At 32.6% G+C, this 15,608-nt stretch overlaps 1 long non-coding RNA gene across 1 annotated transcript; it reads right to left on the reverse strand.

Moving 5' to 3' along the window:
- Nucleotides 1–3,067: 3,067 nt before the first annotated feature.
- On the reverse strand, nucleotides 3,068–5,380 carry LOC136071533 (uncharacterized). The gene is made up of 3 exons (XR_010632831.1): nucleotides 5,370–5,380; nucleotides 5,163–5,265; nucleotides 3,068–3,483 (listed from the first exon to the last, which is right to left on the reverse strand). It is a non-coding gene; the product is annotated as an uncharacterized LOC136071533 (long non-coding RNA).
- Between the last annotated feature and the right edge of the window lie 10,228 nt (nucleotides 5,381–15,608).

Below are 15,608 nucleotides of genomic sequence, written 5' to 3' on the forward strand. Positions count from 1 at the left end.
AGATGTGATTGGTTTAGTTCAGGAAGTAGAATTATTATAACAACGAGAGACAAAATAGTGGTAACCACTCTTGGAAAAGATCATCTAGTTTATGAGGTTAAGGAATTGAATCAATGTGAAGCTCATGAATTCTTCAACTTGCACACCTTCCAAATGAATAAACCAAGGGAAGACTATTCAAAAGTTGCAAAGCAAATTATACATTATGCCAATGGTCTTCCATTAGCACTAAAAATAAAATGTTCTGTTTTGTGTGGAAAAAGTATACATGAATGGGAAAATGCATTAGAAATGTACAAAAACATTCCTCACAAAAAAATTCAATAAAAGCTCAAAATAAGTTACGATGGATGGGAAAAAACTGAAAAGGATATTTTTCTCAATGTGCTTGCTTTTTCAAGGGATTTAAGAAGGATTATGTCACAAATATACTAGAAACTTGCAATTTATATCCTTGTGATGGTATTTGCAAACTTATCAATAAGTGTCTCATAACTGTTAATCAATATGGCATATTGTCAATGCATGACTCGTTACAACAAATGGGCAAGGAAATCGTTCAACAAGAATCTGAACAACCTGAAAATCGTAGCAAAATATGGTGTTATGAGGATTCTTATGAAGTGCTAACCAGAAATATGGTACAAGTTCTTTTACTTTACTTTTCCTTTTTCCAATCAGAAATATGGTACAAGTTCTTTTACTTTACTTTTCCTTTTTCCAAATATTTTTTTTTTTAAATTTCAAAATTTGTATGCTTTTTAAAAATTTATATAATTGAACTTATTTATTTTATTCTTTGTTCAATTAGGGTTCTCATAAAATTCAAGTAATGATATTGCACTCACCTGAACTGGTAACCAAGAAATTGCAAGGTGAACCCTTTGAAAGGATGAAAAATCTTAAATTTCTTTTAGTTAAAAATGTACACATTTGTGAAGAGTTTGAATATTTCCATAATGGGTTACGGCTACTTGAATGGCATGATTTTCCTTTTTCCTGGCCATCTAAATATTGTCCACAAAAGCTTGTTGCACTCAATATGAGAGGGAGTAATTGCATTAGAATGGAGACAATATTCAAGCAGCTATGATTATTAGTATTTATGAATTATAATTTCTTCAAACTTTTTTGAATGTTGGCCAAAACTAAATTTTGAATTTTTTTTTTTTTTAATCTACAGGGTATCCAATTTAAAATTTTTAAACATATTAAACTTCAAGAGTGTGGCAGGCTTGTTCTTTCCCGTGGAGGAAACGGCAAAAGAATTTTTTTTTTTTTTTAAAAAACTACTTCTTTAATTAAATCGTGTCCGGCAAAGAATAATTTCTCTTAAATCTTTACTGTGGTTGGTTGGTTGGGGTTGGAGAATTGAGGAAATAGAAAATTAGAAGGCGAGAGAGAGGGGGGGGGGGGGAAGAGTTTTTCAATATCATTTTGTGTAATTCAAATGCTAAGAAATGTGGGTTTAAAATGAATATGCAATCTAAAAGTTAGATTTTCAAATATATAGTTATATTAACTTTTTAGTGGTTTAAAAATTAAACCCACATTTCTTAGCATTTGAATTACACAAAATGATATTGAAAAACTCTTCCCCCCCCCCCCCCTCTCTCTCGCCTTCTAATTTTCTATTTCCTCAATTCTCCAACCCCAACCAACCAACCACAGTAAAGATTTAAGAGAAATTATTCTTTGCCGGACACGATTTAATTAAAGAAGTAGTTTTTTAAAAAAAAAAAAAAATTCTTTTGCCGTTTCCTCCACGGGAAAGAACAAGCCTGCCACACTCTTGAAGTTTAATATGTTTAAAAATTTTAAATTGGATACCCTGTAGATTAAAAAAAAAAAAAATTCAAAATTTAGTTTTGGCCAACATTCAAAAAAGTTTGAAGAAATTATAATTCATAAATACTAATAATCATAGCTGCTTGAATATTGTCTCCATTCTAATGCAATTACTCCCTCTCATATTGAGTGCAACAAGCTTTTGTGGACAATATTTAGATGGCCAGGAAAAAGGAAAATCATGCCATTCAAGTAGCCGTAACCCATTATGGAAATATTCAAACTCTTCACAAATGTGTACATTTTTAACTAAAAGAAATTTAAGATTTTTCATCCTTTCAAAGGGTTCACCTTGCAATTTCTTGGTTACCAGTTCAGGTGAGTGCAATATCATTACTTGAATTTTATGAGAACCCTAATTGAACAAAGAATAAAATAAATAAGTTCAATTATATAAATTTTTAAAAAGCATACAAATTTTGAAATTTAAAAAAAAAAATATTTGGAAAAAGGAAAAGTAAAGTAAAAGAACTTGTACCATATTTCTGATTGGAAAAAGGAAAAGTAAAGTAAAAGAACTTGTACCATATTTCTGGTTAGCACTTCATAAGAATCCTCATAACACCATATTTTGCTACGATTTTCAGGTTGTTCAGATTCTTGTTGAACGATTTCCTTGCCCATTTGTTGTAACGAGTCATGCATTGACAATATGCCATATTGATTAACAGTTATGAGACACTTATTGATAAGTTTGCAAATACCATCACAAGGATATAAATTGCAAGTTTCTAGTATATTTGTGACATAATCCTTCTTAAATCCCTTGAAAAAGCAAGCACATTGAGAAAAATATCCTTTTCAGTTTTTTCCCATCCATCGTAACTTATTTTGAGCTTTTATTGAATTTTTTTGTGAGGAATGTTTTTGTACATTTCTAATGCATTTTCCCATTCATGTATACTTTTTCCACACAAAACAGAACATTTTATTTTTAGTGCTAATGGAAGACCATTGGCATAATGTATAATTTGCTTTGCAACTTTTGAATAGTCTTCCCTTGGTTTATTCATTTGGAAGGTGTGCAAGTTGAAGAATTCATGAGCTTCACATTGATTCAATTCCTTAACCTCATAAACTAGATGATCTTTTCCAAGAGTGGTTACCACTATTTTGTCTCTCGTTGTTATAATAATTCTACTTCCTGAACTAAACCAATCACATCTTCCAAGCAAATTGTCTATCTAGTTTGATTCATCCACATCATCAAGAATTAAAATAAGCCTTGTGTGGCAAAGCCTGTCTGTTATCAGTTCAATTACTTTGGGAACATTGTCGCCCTTTAAATATGTGTCTTGCAATATCTTAGAAAGAAGTGTCTCTTTTAGTTGGATTATTCCATTGGTTGTCCATGACTTTTCTCTAACATTCTCTAGAAAGCAACTCCAATCAAAATGATAAAAAATTCTATAATAAATAGCTTTTGCAATTGTAGTTTTACCTACTCCCCCAAGACCATGAATCCCTAGCATGCGAACACCATTTGACTTTGTATCCAAAAGCAATTCTATCTCCTCCACTTGAGAATCTATTTCAACTGGATATTTAGCAACAAATAGTTGTGTCTGATTCAATGTGGCACTTGATATCTCTTTTATAATTCTTTTGATATATTGAGTTTCGGATTCAAAGCAACTGCCAAGCACAAAAGCATAAGAAGCATTTGATGTGTTAGACTAGATGAAAATCGATACTATATAATATATATAATACCGGAAAAGTTTGATTTTCGATTAACCTTTTAGAATTTTTTTCACATATGCTTACGAGTTAAGAGGCCACACAATTTAAATGCCATTATGTTAATATATATATATATATAGTTCATATGAATTTTGGTCATCTCTAATTGTAAGTGGTGGACACTCACTTTCATATGAATCTACCACTTTTCTATATCACCCACAATCAACCACTTTATAGTTGTAGCAAAAATTATTCACAATTACAATTGCAACTTTAATAAAATCACACAGCAGAGCTGCTACCATGTAAAAACAAATTGGTCAAAATACACTGATGGTCCCTAAACTTTATATCATGAGTTTTTTAGTCCTTGAAGTTTCAGTGATAGATTTTAGTCCCTAACAAACTTAAAGTGCTTGCTTTTAGTCCATAAGGAGTGACGATGTGTCAATTTTTTGTTTGGCCATGTCATTTAAGGGACTAAAAAGAGATCACTTTAAACTTTGGGACTAAAATCGCTTGTGCTTATTAGGGACCAATAGTGTATTTAAGCCAAACAAATTTCATTATCTTTAAAAAATAAATAAATAAATCAGTAAGTTTTGGCCCAAGGAGAGAGGGAAAGAGAAATTCAACTGGTAAATTTCATCATCTTTTTAAGAGAACCTTGGCTCATCTCAAGCTGCTTTCAAACCAGGCCAGATCGATAATAGTTTATTTGGACTGACTGGGGTGATTAGCACAGTTGAATGTACTTAAAAGTCACTCTTGCTATTTAAGAATGCTCCCTGCCCAATGTCAATGTACAGAACTGCAGCTCTGCTTTTTAAATATTGCAGAAACTGCTTTCTACTTAGATTAATATGACCTTACTTGGGAAAAAAGAATGCTTCAAAGATAGGAATAGTGGTCCAAGAAGAGAAGAATCATTAATGATCATCTAAGGCATAAAAGTGGCCAAGAAAAAACAACTAAGTAATTAAATAGATGTAAAAAGGAGCACTTTCAACACAAAGCAAATGACTCTATGTTACTGGCTTGCTTGAAGATTGATGTTTCTTTTTCTCCTTTGGTTAGAATGAAGAAAATTTTATATCATGCCGTAGAGAGTGTTATTATTATCAAGGAATGAAAGAGGGAGGAAATAAGCTCATGCATTGCTATGCCAATCATCTGCTTAAACAACCCATCTAAATGGCATAGCAATTCATCAAAGCCTTGAGTAGAAATAATTGCGGACAAATTACAATCATGATTAAACTTACTAAAAGGTGCTTCCAATTCTAATTTTGAGACACAAAAGTTTCACTGAATTAAAAAATGGTATGATGTTTGGCCCCATGCAATGAGTGAGCATTAATTCATTTCATCTAGTTGCAAACCATTATCTAAAATAAACAAACACATCCACAACCACCAACACACACACACACACACATCTTTCATCTTTAAGCTATATTAACAATGCTACAGAACAATTATAAAAGAAGCATAGTCTATCAATCAAAAGCTACTATCACCCTCAATTAGGCACCGCTGCAATGCAAAACACAATAAGAATTGCAAAATGTACATTCATGAAATCAAACATATTACACTAGTAGATGTTTTTTAATTTTAGTTTCTACCTTAGGATTAAATGGCTCCGCTGCTCCTGAATCAACAATGCATCCTTTAACCTTTTCCATCAGATCTTCTCTACCCTTCAAAATCTCAATAATGGAACCATAGCTGCAAGAAAACCAAGGCAAACAACAATTAATAAACGCCGACACGCAATCCTTTAAAACCAATGGAAGCGTAATTTCAAAGTTTCAAGAGAGCAATCAACCTACACAAACCAACCNCTGGCTTGTTTGTAAGACACTTAGCCATTTTTTGAGATAAGTTTGGCCATGGTGATCAACGGCCAGCACCTAAGCCTTTCAGCCCACTCTCTATAAATGTATTGTTTGGGCTTGTTGGCTGAAAACCTAACATTCAATTCAAATTGAGTCCTTACAAGTCCTTACATAAATTATAATTTAATTTGGAGTCATAATTAAGCCCCACTATTTTAACTTTTAAAGTTAAGATTTCTTTAAAAAAATAATAAATAAAAAATTGGAGGGGTCCTAATATGGTTTTGCAACATATATTTGATAAAGTACTCATATTTGATGTTTATGTACCAGAGAGTCAATACCGTACCGGAGGCTGTACCGGTTTGCTCAGCGGTACGGTATATTTCGGATACCGGTCAATTACCGGTGTACCGTTTGGTTTACCACTATTTTTATATATTTTAAATAAATAAATAAATAAATAATATATATATTATATATATGTATGTATGTATGTGTGTTATATATATTATAATAAATATAAAAGTTTACCATAAACATTTCTTCAATTCAAAACTAATTATTTATAATTTTAGACTTTAGTATCAATTAAAAGAAAAAAAAAAACACACAATATAAAAAATATAAAGCTTAAAAGTCACCATTGCATACTAAGAAGAAAAATAATAATAATAAGTTAATACAAATAATTATCATTCTACCCTAATAAAAACTCAAAATTAAAAAACTAAAAAAGAAAAATTAAAAAAAAAATTTTTCTGTACCAGCCGGTACGCCGCGTACCGGCCGGAATGCCCAAAATTGGCCGATATGGCCGGTACATGGCCGTACGCCGGTATTTAACGGTACGAAACGTTAATGTTTCGATACGTATGCAACCGGTACGGTACGTACGGCCGGTACGGCCGGTACCGGTACGGTATCGACTTCTTGGTATGTACATCAGAAAACATTATGCTCATCGTAACATCACTCTATTTCAATTCATGGTATTCACATAACTTTTCCCCCTCAAACCTTTCTGAACTAAATTCAAAAACTCTATTTCAGAGCCAATAGGCTAACTGCAGATATAGACTGAAGTTAAAAGACAATTTATAAATTAAAAAAAAATCCAATTAAATTAATCACAATAGCATAAACGGTGAATTTATAATGTATTCAAAGCATTATATATAAGAAAAAGAAAAAGAAAAAGAAAAGAAGTTCATCAAAAATATATATATAAGAAAAAAAAATTACTTTTTCAAAGTAGGTGGCTACAAGTCTAAAACATTAACATGAATAAACCAGTATTAATGACATATAATGTTTGATGTAATACCTCTTAGTAGATAATGATGGCCTTTCACTTGCTAAATAAGTGATTGCTTCTTAGCTTTTCTAGCATCCAGTTCACCTTTAGTATTGTAGTCACATAAAGCCAATCCTTATGTCATTGAGAAATTTGAAATAAGCATGTCTCCAGGTCTTATTAAAGAAGAGGCCTCCACAAACTGTCCAAAGCCAACTGCGAATCCAACTCCCATACCCATAGAGAAGCTAGAATTTTGAGAGTTATCTTCGGTTTTGCCATGATGTTCTGTTATGAGCGTCTTCATTTATTGTGCAATTTTTTGGGAGAGGCTCACCACAAAGTTGAGGATTACCAATATAATTGAGTGCATCAAAAGACTGAAGTTGGGTGCTTGAAGGAATTCTACCAAATAAGTTGTTGTATGATAAGTCCAAGTAACTAAGAAATGTCAAATTAGACAAGCTGGAGGAATTTCACTAGATATATGATTTTGTGAGAGATCAATTGAATCTAACTCTTCATACCCCCAATTTTTTCTGGTATGCTTCCCATCAAATGATTTCGAGACAAATTCAAAAAACGTAATTCAAAAAGAAATGAAATTTCAACCGGATTGACCCAGACAAGTTGTTACTTGAAAGATCTATGATCCTAACAAATTTAAGGTTCTCTTCATATTCTAATTCATTTCCTTTAGGAACCAACATAAGATTTGCAATGTAGGAGCTATAGCCAAAGTTGTACTCTAAGGAGGCAAAATAAGCATCTTGAGTATTGGGTTCAGGCACAGCCATGGCGCTATATTTTTCAAGCAATTTGGTATGGGTCCAGATAGCTATTATTTGCAAGATCCAATACTCTTAGAGAAGAAAGTTGGCATATTTTAAGGGTATATTTCCCTTGAATCCATTGGATCTTAGACGGAGAATTATAAGATGTGTCATTTCCCTAATCCAAAGGGTATGGTCCCTGACAAATGATTATCAACTATATCAATGAGCCCCAATCTAAGCACTTTTTCAATGATAAAGGAAAATCCCAGAGATGCTATTGTTTTGTAAACGCAATGATTTGAGTTCAACTAAAGATCCCATGGAATAAGGAATTTTACCTGATAGAAGATTGCTCCCTAAATTCAAATGGATCAAAGATGCCAGTACCTCCAGCAATTAGAAAGTTCTCCCGAAAAAGATTTTCGATGCATCTAAAACCTCCAAATCATTCTTTCTGTTCAGCTTGTTGCATAAGAAAGTGGAAATGGGTCCAAAAAATGAGTTGTTGGCTATATTAAACACTTTGACATTTGTAGACAATCGTGGCAACCTCCCTTGAAATCTTAGATTTAAAACAACAGAATTCAACAAAGTGTCTGGTACATCCCCTTTTATTTGATTTTCAGAGAGATCGATCATATTAATGTTTGAAGACCAATTCCAGAACCAACTCGGAGCATTGCCTGAAATTCCTGACATGGGCATAACTAAAAACTGGAGGGATCTTTGTGTTGTAGCCATGGAGGAAATTTGGGACCAATCTTGCAGGAGCTCATGTCAACTTGTTCCAGTTGAAAAGGAGGAACCCAATTGGAATTCACATTAAAGAACAAAAGTGTATGAGACATATCTAGTTTTTTCAATTTCCAGAGTTTGGCGAAATGCACTTCCTCTAGACCGCCCGTGAAGAAATTAAGTGATATAGAGAACGACACTAAATTTGAGAGAAGCCCAAGAGTCTTGGAATGGTGCATCATTTAACTTATTTCTAGCGAGATTTAAGTTTTGCATTTCAGATAAATCCCCAAGGACAAAGGAATAGGGCCACTTAAAGAATTTCCTTCAAGATTGAGATATGATAGATACTTAAGCTGACTAATGACTCTGGAAATTTCCACTTAAAGAATTAAGTGGACTTCAAGATATTCCAATCTTTGTAAATTGAAAATGCTAGGCGGTAGATTGCCTATCAGAGAATTTTCACTCAATAAAGCTTAAGAGGCTTGTACTGAGATTCAAGAACCAATTAGGTATCTCATGATAAAAATGATTTTGGGAAAGATCAAGGACTCGAAGAGATGTGAAATTGACAAATCTAAGAGATGGGTTCAGGCTATCAAGCCCACAACTTGACAAGTATAGCTCAGAAAGAGATGAGAACTTACTCATTATTTGAAGCCAAACAACTTCTTTGTGAAGCTTGACGAGTTCAGGTTAAGTATTGAATGGAAGAGAGACCAGACATCCAACGAAGGTTATCTACATAAAGATATGAATTACCTCCAAGATCTAGATAGTGAAGGCCTGAAAGGTTCCCAAGTTGTTGAGGAATGAGTCTACAAAACGCAGCATTGCTGAGGTCAAGATGTCTCAGATTGCCCATTGAGCCTAGGAAACTTGGAATACGGAACAATTAAAGTCATTGATACCGAAGTCCAAGTGATTCAAAAACTTTAATTCAAGCAATGAAGGACTAATCTCACCAGCTATCCCATTCAGTGTAGCTCTATAACTCGACCAGTTTTGTTGTCACATCGAACTCCATCCCACGTACAGCAATCTTGTTGGTCAGACCAAGATGAGAGAGGGCTCAATACCGAAAGATCAATGAGACCTTGTTTGAGGGTTAGAAGTGCTTGTTTCTCTTTGCATGGCAAGAGACATTTGATTCTTCTTTGAAGAAGTTTAAACTGAAGGTTGCTGTAAATAAGCAAAATAAGAAAAGCAAATGAGTTGCGAAAGGGGCACCCATGACAAGGCAATAACAAAGGAAGAGAAGTTTAAGTTCATAGCAGGTTGGAGACTCTAGCTCATCCTAATATAGTGATTATTCGTAAAATCAACTTTAAAAAAAATTATGAAGACCTTGACTGTTGACTTAATCCAAACACCAAAAATCAATACTCAGTTTTCTTCTTAAAAAAAAAAAAAAAAAAAAAAAAAAAAAAAAAAAAAAAAAAACTCGTGTTTCACATAGTAATTGTGATTGTTCTCTTATTTTGTATCAAAGTCGTCAAGACTTTGAATTTTTGCCCATTCTATATTTCGGTTAAGTGGAATCTCCGTTTGCCTGCAAAGTGTTTGATAATTATTTCAATATTATAAGACATTTTTTAATGACCATATTGAATCTGGCTTTATTTATTTTTTTCTAGGCGAAAATACACTTTTCGTCCTACATTTTGGGTCAATTCCCATTTTGATCCCAAAATTGATTTCTTTGCAAATTTCATCCCTAAAAAAAGAAAATCATTTTAAAATAGTCCCTGCCGTCAACCCACTCACGGAAACCTACTACGTGGCAGACGAAATGCCGTTTTTGCTGACGTGGCGCTGACGTGGCCATTAAAATATTATTAAAAAAGATTATTTAGCATTTTTTAAATGCCACGTCAGCACTACGTCAGTTTTCTCAATTTTAATTTTAATATTATTAAAAATAAAACCAGATTTCTCCATTTTAATTTTATTTAAAAAAATGAAAAACAAACAAAAAAAATTTCCTTTTTCAAGCCATAAAGATTGAAGCTCAAGCTCCATCTTGTTCTCATCTCTCACTCTCTCATCTCTCAAGAGCCAAACAGCATGACCACTCAAAAATCAAAATCAAGATCAAGAGAACCATAACCCTTTAAATTGAAGACCCACAAAACCCATCTCACAATCAAACTGTATCTGGTTTGATCATGGGATTTCTTGGAATTTTTATGATGTTGGTGTTGGTTTCAGGATGGAGTTTGTGGGGGTTGAGTTTCATAGATTGATGCGGGTAAGGATCGTGATGGGGATGATGTTGATGTTGGTGATGATTTGGTGGGTTTGATTGAAGAATGTGAGCAGTGAGGGCTTGGAGAAGTGGGTCTGGTGAAGAAGAGTGCCGCTGCTCGTGGTTTTGGTGAACTCGGATCGGTGGGTGTTGTGAACACGGATTGGTGGTTGGGTCCGCTGATTCGAATCAGTTTGGGTTGTGATCTGGCCTGATCTTAGCCATGCCCAAAACCCTTACCTCCACCCCTGCCATACACCAACGCCGCCACCCAGGTAGTGGCTCTCAAACCCATATGATTGGGTTGATGAAGGGAGATGGTGGGTTTCTATTCTTTTTTTCCTGGGATTGAATATTCTGGGTTGTTGTTGGGATTGAATATTCAGGATTCATGATCAAGATGAATTTGGAATAGGAATTTGATAATTTGAATGTGAAATTTACGAGTTTATGGGTTTGTTGGATTTATTTTTTGTTTTCCTGGCAGTGATGGAGATTGGATTTGGTTGCTGGAGATTGGATTTGTTTGCTGGGTTTGTTTCTTGGATTTGGGAAGAACACGAAGAACAAACTGTTATGTTCTTACAAAAATTAATGAAAAGTTAAAAAAAAAATGATTAAGTTAGATTTTAGGCTGTTTTTAAAAATTTTAATTTATTTTTTGTTTAAATTTTCTGACATGGCTTTTAAAAAAAAATTAAAATGCTAATGTGGCATTTAAAAAATGCCAAATAATCTTTTTTAATAATATTTTAATGGCCACATCAGCGCCACGTCAGCAAAAATGGCATTCTGTCTACCACGTAGTAGGTTTCCGTGAGTGGGTTGACGACAGAGATCATTTTAAAGACGATTTTCTTTTTTTAAGGATGAAATTTGCAAAGAAATCAATTTTTGGACAAAAATGAGAATTGACTCAAAATGTAGGAACGAAAAGTGTATTTTCGCCTTTTTTCTATTCATCTTTTGGCATTTGGCACAAGAAAATGAAAATAATGCTTCTAGAAAAAGTTGTTAGCTATGGAAAACAGTTCAAGTAGTAAATTAGCTAGGTTATCAAAAAAATAAAGTAGTGATGGGTCCCTCTATATAAATCCAATCCGCTTACACATACTGCCATTGCTACCGTTAATAAAGAAGAAAATGTCGATGCAATATGAACCAGTGTGAAAGAAAGAAGCAGCATTCCAATGAATTGGCCAAGCGTTTGTCACGGAAATGATTAGTGGATCTGGTCCTCGTTTTCGGTGTGTTGGAGAATAGCAGGCAAAAAAGTTCAATTTCAGGCACTTGAACATGTTGATCTATCACCTATGTCTGCACTGGGATACTTTCCTAGCAATGCTCTTGTATCTTTGCCTAATCTTGCATGTATAATGGGACTTACTAGCCCAAGAATACATACTCACTTCTCTCTTTAACTTATGTTTCATGTGCCTTCTCACAAAAAAATAAAAAATAAAATTATGTTTCATGTGCCTCTATTTTATTTAATTTTATAATTATATATATATATATATATATATTTGGAAATTATGGGTGAATAGATCAGAATATGATGAATTGTAAAATTAATTAGAGTTTAAATAAATCTTATGTACTTGTAGTAAATAGAGATTATGTTACTTTTAAATTTAAATATTACTTTTATCTTGTATTTGTAGTTAGTAAAATATGATATGCGTTTAATACTGTAAATATAAGGGCGGGTATAATTTGGCATTTTTCATAAAATTACGTTTCAAATATTCAGCATAAAAATACGAAAACTATGAAAAAAGGTATGTGTATATTACAAGTATCATACGTTTATTTTTATAAAAAATCGTAACAAAAATACGGAAACATTTATCATATATATTTTTTTATATAAATACAATAATCTTTGCATCATGACCATTTAATTCTTATTAAGTATGTCCAAGAGTCTTATAACTCAACTTATTGACACATTTTGATTGTTTTTATTTTTGTTTTTTTTAGTCTAAAAAAAATTCATAATTTTTTTTAACATTTTAAAAAGGTTAGTGCTAGAGTTACAGACTATTTTACAACATTCTTTACAAACTACTGTGTAAGGATATTAAGCCTGGAAGCCCATCGTAGGTTTGTTTGATTGGGCCTATGACTCGATTCGAGGACATGAGACTATCCGAGGAGAGGGAATCTTTATGAAATAGGACAATATGGTGCATAGAGGTCAACTTTAACCACGATGGATCAAAGAAATGTGTTGAGAATAAATACCTCCTCGGCTGACTAATGTTGAGGTCTATACAAGGTTGGCCGACGATCAAAGTAAAGCTCCAAGAAGTCCTGCGAAGGTTGATAGTTCTTATCAAAATAGCGGGTAGAGAAGTGTCCCAAAATATCTGAAGGGAAGGTTGTCACCACCGCATTAAATGCTGGACAACTAATTTACTAGCTACATTAATATGGAAAAGACACTTGAATAGTGTAACATTGGCTGCTCCAATGCAAATAAGGTCAATAAGAGTGTCTGATAAGATAGGTACTCAAGTGGTAGCCCCAATTGGTAGACAAGTGTAAGACTAGGATGCTTCAGACGAAACTATATAATGGGAGAGACCCTTCATGAAGGAGGGGTTGGAAAAAAAAAGGAGAAAAGACTGTAGCATTGTAGAACCACACTTGTAACCCAATTTAAGAATAATATATAAGAATAAGACACTTCGAACCTTGCCGATGACTATTTTTCTTTAATACAATTCTACTTCTATTCATTCTCTTCTCATCTGAATCTATTCTAATGTCTGTCTAATCAACTAAAGCCTAGTTTTTCAATCCATTCTCTATAAATTTATTGTTTTTGGCCTTATTGGGCCTAAGTTCATTCATACTACGGGCTTGGAATTCAAACTTGGTTCTTACATATTGATATAATGAATAGTTATTAATAAGTAAAAACATTATGTTAGTGGTGAAACTAGATGAAAATTATTAAGAATTGATCGCAAAAATATTTTGTAAAATTGTTATATGTTTCTATAAATTGAGTTTTTTAAAAAAATGGTTGGATTTAAGTTTTATAATAAGATATAATAAAATAAGTATATTAAATGGGAATTATTGTGGAATTATAGTACGCATATTTATTAACTAGATTGTGGAATAATAAAGGATATTAAAAAAAATTTGGGTAAACTACATATTTGGTACTATTTTTTTAGATTTTAATTTTTCAATTGTATCAAATTGGTCCTTAACTTTTCAATGTCGTATCAATTTAGTTCCCGCCGTTATCTAGTAAATGGAAAAACCTACCATGCCAAACGGTTAAAATAAAATAAAAAAAAAATTTGCCACATCATCTTCTACTTGGATTAACACATCAGCGTTTTTAATTTTATCTTATAAAATGTCAGCATAATTTAAAAAAAAAAAAAAAGAAAAAAAAAAAAACAATAACAACAACAACAGATAATTTAACATTTTTTAATTTTATCTTATAAAATGTCAGCATAATTTAAAAAAAAAAAAAAAGAAAAAAAAAAAAACAATAACAACAACAACAGATAATTTAACACGTCTATCAACAACAAAATAATCCCTTTCCTCAAAAAACAAAGGAAGAAAGAAATACTATGGGGGTGGTGGTTCTAATGCTGTTAATTGGTCAGGAACTTACCCAGAGAACCGCTTACAAATTGGTCAGGAACTTACTAAGGGTCTTGGCGCTGGTGGAAACTGGAAACCCAGATATAGGCATGAGTGCTGCCAATGAAAGCAAAGCGGCAATAGAGGAATCACTTCACGGTGCAGACATGGTCTTTGTAACGGTAGTTACACATTCTATTTCGCAATCTTTTGTTAGAATTTTTCACTAATTAGTTGGACCACCCTTCATTGAGTATTGCTTTTCTAAGTCTCCATACGGAACTGTGGAGGAAGAGTTAGGGGTTTGGGAATGTTTCTATTGTCATTTGATTTACTCAGTAAGAGAGAGAGAGGGACGAAGCTGGTGCCGCTGGAAGAGAGAGGTATCGCCGGAAGGAAGGAGAAGGGATTTTGGATTCTAGGGAGATAGTGTTTTACATGGGTCTGAATCAAACTAAAAAGATTTGATTTGGGTTTTCTCAAAAAAAAAAAAAACTGACGTGTTATTTCAAAAAAAGAAAAAAAAAACACTGATGTGTTAGTCTAAGTGGCATATGGTGTTGCAATTTTTTTTTTTTTCTTTTATTTAGACCGTTTGATATGTCAGATTTTTCCATCCACTAAATAACGGCAGGAACTAAATTGACACGACATTAAAAGGTCAGGGACCAACTTGACATAATTGAAAGGTTAGAGATTAAATTGAAATCTGGTGTAAAGGATAGGGACCAAATATGTAATTTACCCAAAATATTTTTTGGATAAAAATTCACCTCCGAAATCTAGGATCCTTGGAGATTTAGGATTTGTTACTGTTGTTTAAACAACAATTTTTAGTGTTTAAATAATATTATATGTATTTTCACACACTTATTTATCTACACGTATTTTCACAAAACAATAATAACGTTACTAAAAATTTCTTATCAAACGGGCCTTTAGACTCATTTGAAGTGGCCCATTTATTAAACCAAAAGGTCTTAGTTGAAGCAACCAACAAACAATTTGACTCATTGCACTTTCTATCTTAGTAAGAGCATTCATATCAGTCAGTGCATGATAGCTTAAAGGGTAAATTTTGAGCATTCAATCTCAAAAATCACTCACATCAGTTTATGTAAAATTATGTAAATTGACATTCTAACTATAATAATGGTGTGTGCATATCAATATTTTATTTGCTTTTCTTGCTTCTTCTCCTATCTCTCTCTCCAATCTATGAAAATAGTAAAAAAAAATAAATGAAAAAATGAATATTATATTGAAGTAAAATGTAGAATAAATAATCCAGTATGAGTATTTTTGAAAATTTATTGTGTAGAATCAAAAAAGTTGATTCTTATATTAAAATAGACAAAAATATTTGCTACAAGTACACTTTACATTTTTAAAAGTAACTAGTTTTCTGAGGCCACCATCGCATATCGTTAATGCAATGATTACTCCATAAGTATAAGTGTTTGTGAGGTGTGAGGGACAAGATTTAGGATTTCAGTTTCTAAAAAAGAGTTTCATACATATATATATATATATATATATATATATATATATATATA

The sequence above is a fragment of the Quercus suber genome, unplaced genomic scaffold (assembly GCF_002906115.3).
Source record: "Quercus suber isolate HL8 unplaced genomic scaffold, Cork oak 2.0 scaffold_322, whole genome shotgun sequence".
NCBI classification, from domain to species: Eukaryota; Viridiplantae; Streptophyta; class Magnoliopsida; order Fagales; family Fagaceae; genus Quercus; species Quercus suber.